The following is an 8,479-nucleotide window of genomic DNA, read 5'->3' on the forward strand; positions in this document are numbered from 1 at the left end:
GTCCCTTCCGACCCTAGAAACTATGAAACTATAAGAGTAACAAGTAGGAGAGCACAGTGACATGACACTAATGCAGAATCATTTGAAGGTAAGATTAAGAGGTCTAATGAAAGAAAACAAAACAAAAAATGTAAAGCCCTAACAGTAAAATAGTGTAAAATAAATGGGTTTAGTCTGGAGACTCTGGTGCTGCTGCTGCTTACTACATGTTCTCAGGGTTCGCTGCTGGGAACCCTGAGAATTTTAAAGTTTCTTTAAAATTGTTCACTTTCAAACTCTCAAAATGCTGCAATTTTGCTTCCCTGGCTGGTTGAATATTTATTCCTTCAATGTCTTTAAGAATAACAGAGATGTGACACAATGACATTGACACTTGAATGCCATTTATAGCAGTGCAGCTGAAAACCCTGAAGCCTCTTATTTTACGTTTGTCATTGTCTTCTATAAGAGAGGCACAAATAAGAAGAAAGCTGATTTTCTACTAGGCTGCCAGGGGAGTGTTTTCCCTGGGAATCTGTTCATTTAGCTTTAATTTGGGGTACGTAGTGGAATATCTCCTTTCCAGAAAATAGTCACTATAATTTTCTAGCTTAAAATACAAAATGAGAGATCCTTTGTGAACATGGAGGATGCTGTATCTGACCATTCCAAAATTTGATCAAGTTAATATTTCCTAATAAATGCTTCCTGTGCATAGAATAGCTTTACAATTACAGTTAAAGAATATACTAATGTTCTGTTGCATTGATTTTTGGACCATTCCCACAAGAAACATGTTTAACTAGTCTATCATTGCATTATTTAATTAAGGGAGGAAGTGAAGTATATTCAAAATCTATTTTAAGATCTCATTCTCCCTGGATGATAACTTAGATTTCCCTATTCTTTCTTCCAACACTTATTTTACTGTTAAGATTGAAAATAAATTATGTGAACTGATTTCTGTTTGCCATCTGAAACTGGACAATCATAACAGTACATTGCCATATCATCCTAAAATGTAAAGTCTAAATTAGACATAAATCCAAAGCAATGTAATGACCATCTACCTTCAACTGTGAATTTCAAGGGATATATTTATGAGCTTATTTAAATACTAATGATTTTGCAATCAGACAGCAGCAGGCTATAAGAAAGTTTATAGAATAGAATCTCAGCTATTATGATATTCCTTTTACCTACATTCAGCAGAATAGTCACCACCTGATACAATGTTTATTGGTTTTATTTTCTACCAATGTCCTATGAAGATTAATTATGAAGTTCATTTGAAAACCTTCTAAGATACAATCAACCATAATTTACCCAATCCTTATCTGGATCATAAAGAGTTATGAAAGGTGTGATTAATTTTTCTTCATACACAGGAATAGCTAAAAGACTATTTTTCTCTTTCTTCCCATCATTCATAGCATCAACCTACGAAAGCTTTTAAAAGCAGCCTTTCTATAAGGTGTTGCTGACCTACCTACGCAAAGCATACTCATCAATGACTTGATATCTTACTGGCAGATAGTACCAACTGGCAGATAGTAGGATTCCCCAGGTGTCTGTCCTAGGTCCAGTGTCATGCAATATCTTCTTTAATTACTTTGACAATAGAATTGAGTATGTGCTTAAAGTTGCAAACAACACTAAGCTGGCCATTCAGCAAGCAGTTTGGAGGATAGGCTTAGGATTCAAAATGATTGTGATAAATTGGAGAAATGGTCTGAAATAAATAATGTGAAATTCAGTAAGGGCAAGCGTACTGCACATAGGCTAGAACAACCAAACACAAATACAAATGCAAAGGCTCACAGGTCACATTGCTTTTGGAATGTCTCTTACTCATGGATTTCCAGGAAGCAGTGGTGATTTGCATTACTTTCTTTGTCATCTCAATTTATCCAGGGAACTGTGACTACCTCATATCAATCATTCACTTCTTTGTGGACCTCTTGATATAATCAAGCTGATCTGTATAGTGAATCACATTGGCATGAGCATATAGATATCTATACATTTATTTTCTTAATTGCTTTGTATGTAGTTACTTTTAGATAGTAATATCTAAGTAGATACTCAAGGCCCTGATTTTCTTTGTGGGCATGAAAAGGCTGGCTAGGATAAACTAAGCCACCTTGCAAACTGCAACCCTTAAGAGTTAAAGGCTGGGCAGTCTCAGAAGAGAATGCAGCTACCTCCTTTTGGAAGTAGTTGACAGCTTTGTTTGTTGTTGCCAGTGTGGTGTAAGGCTCACATTATCAGGTAAACTTATGTTTGATATCAGCTAATTCTTTGGAAGTTTGTTCCCTCTGAGTTGTAGCGTTGTATAAACTGCATTGATTTAATAGATTTCATAGACGTTAGGGCTGGAAGGGACCTAGTAAGATCATTGGGTCCCGCCCCCTGCCCCAAGGGCAGGAAGTCAGCTAGGGTCAAAAGATCCCAGCAAGATAAGCATCCAAATGTTTCTTAAAAGTGTCCAGAGTAGATGCTTGCACCACCTCTGGGGGAGACTATTCCAGGCCTTGGGGGTTCAGACAATAAAGACGTTTTTCCTTATGTGCAGCCTAAAGTAGTCTTGCAGGAGTTTGTGACCTTTGGACCTTGTCATCCCTTGGAGTGCTCTGGTGAACAGGCATTCCCCGTGATCCTGATGCACACCTCTGATGTACTTACAGGCTGCCACCAAGTCACCCCTGAGCCTGTGCTTCTCCAGGCTGAAGAGTCCCACAGCTTGCAGCCTCTCTTTATAAGGCCTGTTCTCTTGCCCTCTGATAATGCGTGTGGCTCTCTTCTGGACTTTTTCAAGCTTCTCCACGTCCTTCCTGAATTGTGGAGCCCAGAATTGGATGCAGTACTCCAGCTTCAGCCTCACCAAAGCTGAGTACAGTGGGAAGCTGACATCCTGGGTCTTACTTGAGATGCATCAGTAGATGCAACCCAGAGTTTTGTTCACTTTGCCAGCTACAGTATCACATTGGTGGCTCATGTTCATCTTGTGGTCAGTCATGACCCCAAGTCTCTTTTAGTCGTAGTGCTAGTGAGTGTAGCACTGTCGAGCCTATAAGTGTGATGTGGGTTTTTTTCCCCCTGAGATGGAGCACCTTGCATTTCTCCATATTCATAGATTCATAGATGTTAGGGTCAAAAGGGACCTCAATAGATCATCAAGTCCGACCCCCTGCATAGGCAGGAAAGAGTGCTGGGTTCAGACAACCCCAGCCAGATGACTATCTAACCGCCTCTTGAAGACCCCCAGAGTAGGGGAGAGCACCACCTCCCTTGAGAGCCCATTCCAGACAGATTTTGGCCACTCTAACTGTGAAGAAGTTCTTCCTAATGTCCAGTCTGAATCTGCTCTCTGCTAACTTATGGGCATTATTTCTTGTAACCCTCAGGGGCACCTTGGTGAGCAGAGCCTCGCCAATTCCCTTCTGTGCCCCCATGATGAATTTATAGGCAGCCACAAGGTCACCTCTCAACCTTCTCTTGCGGAGGCTGAAGAGGTCCAGGTGCCCTAGTCTCTCCTCATAGGGCTTGGCCTGCAAGCCCTTAACCATATGAGTGGCCCTTCTCTGGACCCTCTCCAAGTTATCCACATCCCTCTTGAAGTGTGGCACCCAGAACTGGATGCAGTACTCCAGCTGAGTCCAGACCAGTACCACCTCCTTGGTTCTGTTTGTCATGCATCTGCTGATGCATGATAATGTGCAGTTAGTTTTGCTGATGACTTCATCACACAGACAATTCGTGTTCATCTTGGAGTCCACTAGGACTCCAAGATCCCTTTCTGCTTCTGTGCTGCCGAGGAGGTAATTTCCTAGGCAGTAGGTATGCTGGACATTTTTCCTCCCTTGGTATAGCACTTTGCAATTCTCCTTGTTAAATCACATTCTATTGTTTTATGCCCATTTGTCCAACCTGTTCAGGTCTGCTTGTAGTTGTTCCCTGCCCTCCGGTGTGTCCACTTCTCCCCAGAGTTTTGTATCATCCACAAACTTGGACACAGTACACTTCACTCCCTCATCCAAGTCACTGATGAAGATATTGAAGAGTATCGGTCCAAGGACCAAGCCCTGTGGGACCCCACTACCCACGTCCTTCCAGGTCAATACCGACCCATCCACCACCACTCTCTGGCTACGACCCCCAAGCCAATTTGCCACCCACCAGACTGTGTAAACATCCATGTCACAGCCTCTTAATTTGTTCACCAGTATGGGGTGGGATACTGTATCGAAGGCTTTCCTGAAGTCTAAGTAAACGATATCTACCCCTACTCCTGAGTCCAGGTGTTTTGTAACCTGGTTTTCATGCACCCACCTTGCAAGCCTATTGAGGCAGGCCTGGATCACTAACCTATTCTCAAGTGTGGATACTCTTCCCCAAAGTTTGGTGTCATCAGCAAACTTGGCCAGTCTGCTTCTGACACCAGAGTCCAGATCATTTGTAAAGAGTACAGGTCTGAGAACAGAGCCTTGGGGAACACCGCTGGTCACTGAGTGCCATGATGATTCGGTTCTGTCAGCTACCACCCTCTGAGTCTGACCTTGGAGCCAGTTCCCCAGCCATCAGACTGTAGTGTAGTCAAGGCTGCAGTTGTCCAATTTTTCCATGAGGACATCATGGGACATCATGATACATTTTAAAGTAAAGAAATATCTGAGTGGACTGAGGATATATGATGAAAAAAATAAAAATACAGAAATATCCAGCAGACCACTGGCAGGGTAAAAAACTTCAATTTAAGTGCAACAAAAATAGAAGTTTCACCTCATGTTGCTAGGATTTGGAAGCATCTGCTGAATTCACTTGATCAGTCACCTGACACAGTCAGCCAGCCAGCCAGTTTCCTTCCTTAAAGACCTATCAAATATGGAAACACAATAGAAAACCGACTACAAAATCACAATAGAAGATCTAATTTAGGCCAGATCCCCACTACAAATTTCACTGTACTAATTAGGTCAGTCAGGAGTATAAACAGGTGAGACTCTTGACCAGCATAGTACTGCCAAAAAAGATGCTAGTGCAGTTTGTAACCTCTCATGTTTGTCCTTTGATGACCAGCAGAACCGGTATTTGTTTTCTGGCATATAGACAGTTTGCTGGTTTGGACATCTGTGCTATAAGTTCTTGCCTACCATGTTTTTGGTTACTGAAAATAGAGAGGCTGATCTTCCATGCCCTCACCCAGCCACTCCTGGACCCACATCTCAGGGCTTCATCTCTTCTACACCCCGCCTAGTGCCTCCCAGATGACAATGTGGGTAAAGAGTGTCCAGACCAAATTTCAGTTGTCACTGTCTGGCACTGCGGCAAAAGGTTTACCTAAAATCCTCCGCACTGGTATATCTCCTCCACTCAGAAGGTACAAGTCCACATCAAAACTCTGTGTGTGTACTGAGGCTAGGGAAAGTTAGCTCCCCTTCCCCTCTTCTCAGCTCCCATACTCACAGCAATGCTGTTCTGCCTGCAAGTTGTCCTGGCCCACCTCTGGCCATTGCCACTGCCAAGGCCCAGTCCCTGCTTCCTGGTGAGTGCTCCAGCTCCTCCGAGCTGGCTCTGGTGGGAGTTGCTTGCTGCCACAGTTCCCATCATTTGCCCCTGCCGAGGCAGTCCCTCTGGCATGCAGCTGTCCCAGTGCTGCCGCAGCCACTTTTGGTCCCCTGGCACTTTGGGTCTGGGCCACTTTTAGGGTCCACCACCATGTTCCACTCCTCCTGACAGGCTCAGCAGATCCTTATCATTTGGGGGCTGGAGCCCCCAGATGTGCCTGATGTGCTTCCAGGTCACTGTCAAGGAGGCTCGGCTTGGCTGATCAAGCTCCACTGCCACACAGATGCTGTTACATTGGTCAAAAACTGTCCTTTTGCCAAAATAGCTTATTTTGTTCTTAGGTTGCTAATATAACTATGTTAGCAATACGGGCAGTTTTGTGAGTGTAAGTACTTCCACACTAACAGAGCTCTCCTGATATAGCCTGCTGGTACAACTATATTGGGAAAGAGCTCCTAATATAGACCTGGGTTTAGTTTGGTTCCCCTAAGCTTCACCACTGTTTACCAGCAGCTAAACAATGCTCTTCCCACTGACTCTGCCAGTCATATGACTCCTCAGTCACAGGCTGCAGATGACTAGATCGAGCCCCAAATGCCCTTTTAGTGGGTGCTTGGGTTCTGTGTGATGGACTATGACTTAGCCCATTTAACTGGTAAACAAGGAGAACTCTGTCTTTTATTTTCTCTCTGATTCATCGGCTGAGATGTGGCATCTCTCTACAATGAAAAAAGGGAAAAGAAAAAAATAGAAAATGTTAGGGAAAAAAACTAGACAGATCCATGATTTTAAAGCATGCTCATGTGCTACTATCATTGAACAGAAGGAAGCTAAATAACAAAAACCAGAAATGCAAATATCAAGAAAAAAGTTTCATTTTCAGACACCTTTTCAGATGATCTATGATAAGATTCCAAAATACACTCAAAGCAGGAGCAAAACCAGCTTAGTAACATTTGGGAGTAAGTCTATAAAGATTTTACTCTGAAAGGCAATGTTTAATATACTAGATATTTAGCAGTTGTATGTAAAATTGCTCCACTTCTGATTCGGATGATATCAAATTTGACTATTGTTATTTTCTTCTTAGTGTCCTTCCTCAGTCTTCTTTCTGTTATCTTCAGATAAAACCAAAATGCAATTGCTTGTTTATTGGGTTATTTAAAACATCAATTTCCATCTGTTTCTTTTGAACTCTGTTGGCTCACTGTTATAAAATTGATTTTAAAATTGTATTGATTATCTTTGAATTTTTGGCTGAAGCTGTTCCAGCCAAATACTTTCTTAATTATGGCTTTTTTAAGCAAATGTAGCATGGTGTGGTAGGAAAATTAGATGTGCTGAGCAGGCAAGCCTGGCCTGAAGGCTTGTTCATCCTTTCTGTTTCAAAGCTTTTTGTCTATTTCTGTTTGATTTTACTGGCTCTTCTGATATTCCAGAAAGCAAATTACTGTACTGAAGTAATGCAAGGTCTCTTCTCTGCTTAATTCCTGGATGGTAGGTATACGATGATAAGAATAGAATTAGTTGGTGGGGGGGTCTCCTAGCTTGGGTTTGAGGAAAAACTAACTGGGCCAGTGACAAATAGATACATAAACATCGAGATACTTGGTTTCTTACTGAAACAGGTTGCACAACTGTATGTGTATGTTTCTGGGTATGTTCAAACTTGCATTTTTTTCTTAAATTGCCCACTTTGGCATATCATCTTCATTGGTAAAAGCAATACTAATGTATATCAGGTGACTGCAGCTGCCAACTTATTAACTTTGATCTTCATTTAGACCTGCTGTGAGAAAAATCAGGGCTCATGGTAACTAAAAAGCAATACCTTTTCTATACTATCATTCCTACCATTTAAAATTCTGAAAGAGAAAGGTAGTATAGGAGTAACATTGTAGCTGTGATGGCCCATAAATTATGTGGGAGGCAAGGATTTCTTAGAGGTGGTATCTTTTATTGGGCCGACTATGTAGCTGGGATAAAGTTAGACAAGCTTTTGAATGCAAGGCATTTTTCCTCATGTCTGATTACAAGGAGCCAGGCTAATGTAGGCACAGCCCGAAGGTGACAAGGTAATTAATCTTCCCTGTGTGTAAGATAATACTGACAATTCATGCAAAAGACAATAACCCTTGTTAATGCATTTACCCTAACTTTTTTGAACAACTCCTTTGATCCTGGGAGTTGGGAGCAACTCCTTTGTGTTTCTCAGCCATATGGAACTAAAAATGAGCCTTTTCATTTAAATTTTATCTACAAGCTTATCCAGTTACACTGAGTGGAGCATTGGAGATGCATAGGGGGTGCAGACAGATGCTCGTGCACCCCCTGAGATTGGCCACCACTAACACTGCTGGCGGCATCTGCAAGCAGTCACCAATTACCACATGCTGCTGACACCACGGCCGCCTGCAGACGGTCCCCGTTCAGCCAGCCCTCGCCACCAACATCACCATGGCCACCTGCAGGCAATCCCCACTCACTGCCACCATGTCCCTGCCGCTGCCACTTGCAGGCAGCCACCGTGTCCCCCCCAGCCTCAGGAGACATGAGGCATTCTCTATACTTGTTTAAGAGAGTCCAGTATTACAGTATACTATGGGTTTCATAGTTTCATAGTAGGGTCAGAAGGGACCTGAGCAGATCATCAAGTCCAAACCCCTGCCCCGACCCACTGCCATGGCAGGAAAGAGTACTGGGGTCAAACGACCCCACCAAGGTGATTGTCAAGCTTTGTCTTAAAGACCCCCAGGATAGGAGCCAGCACCACTTCGCCTGGAAGTTGCTTCCAGATCCTAGCCGCCCTGCAGTGAAGAAGTGCCTCCTGATGTCTAGCATGAATCTACGCTCTGCTAGCTTGTGACCGTTATTTCTAGTCACTCCTGGTATTGCTTGGGGAAACAGGGACTCCCCCAATGCCTGCTGGTCC

This window comes from Gavialis gangeticus, unplaced genomic scaffold (assembly GCF_001723915.1).
Source record: "Gavialis gangeticus isolate Ggan-Ray unplaced genomic scaffold, GavGan_comp1, whole genome shotgun sequence".
Classification (NCBI taxonomy): Eukaryota; Metazoa; Chordata; order Crocodylia; family Gavialidae; genus Gavialis; species Gavialis gangeticus.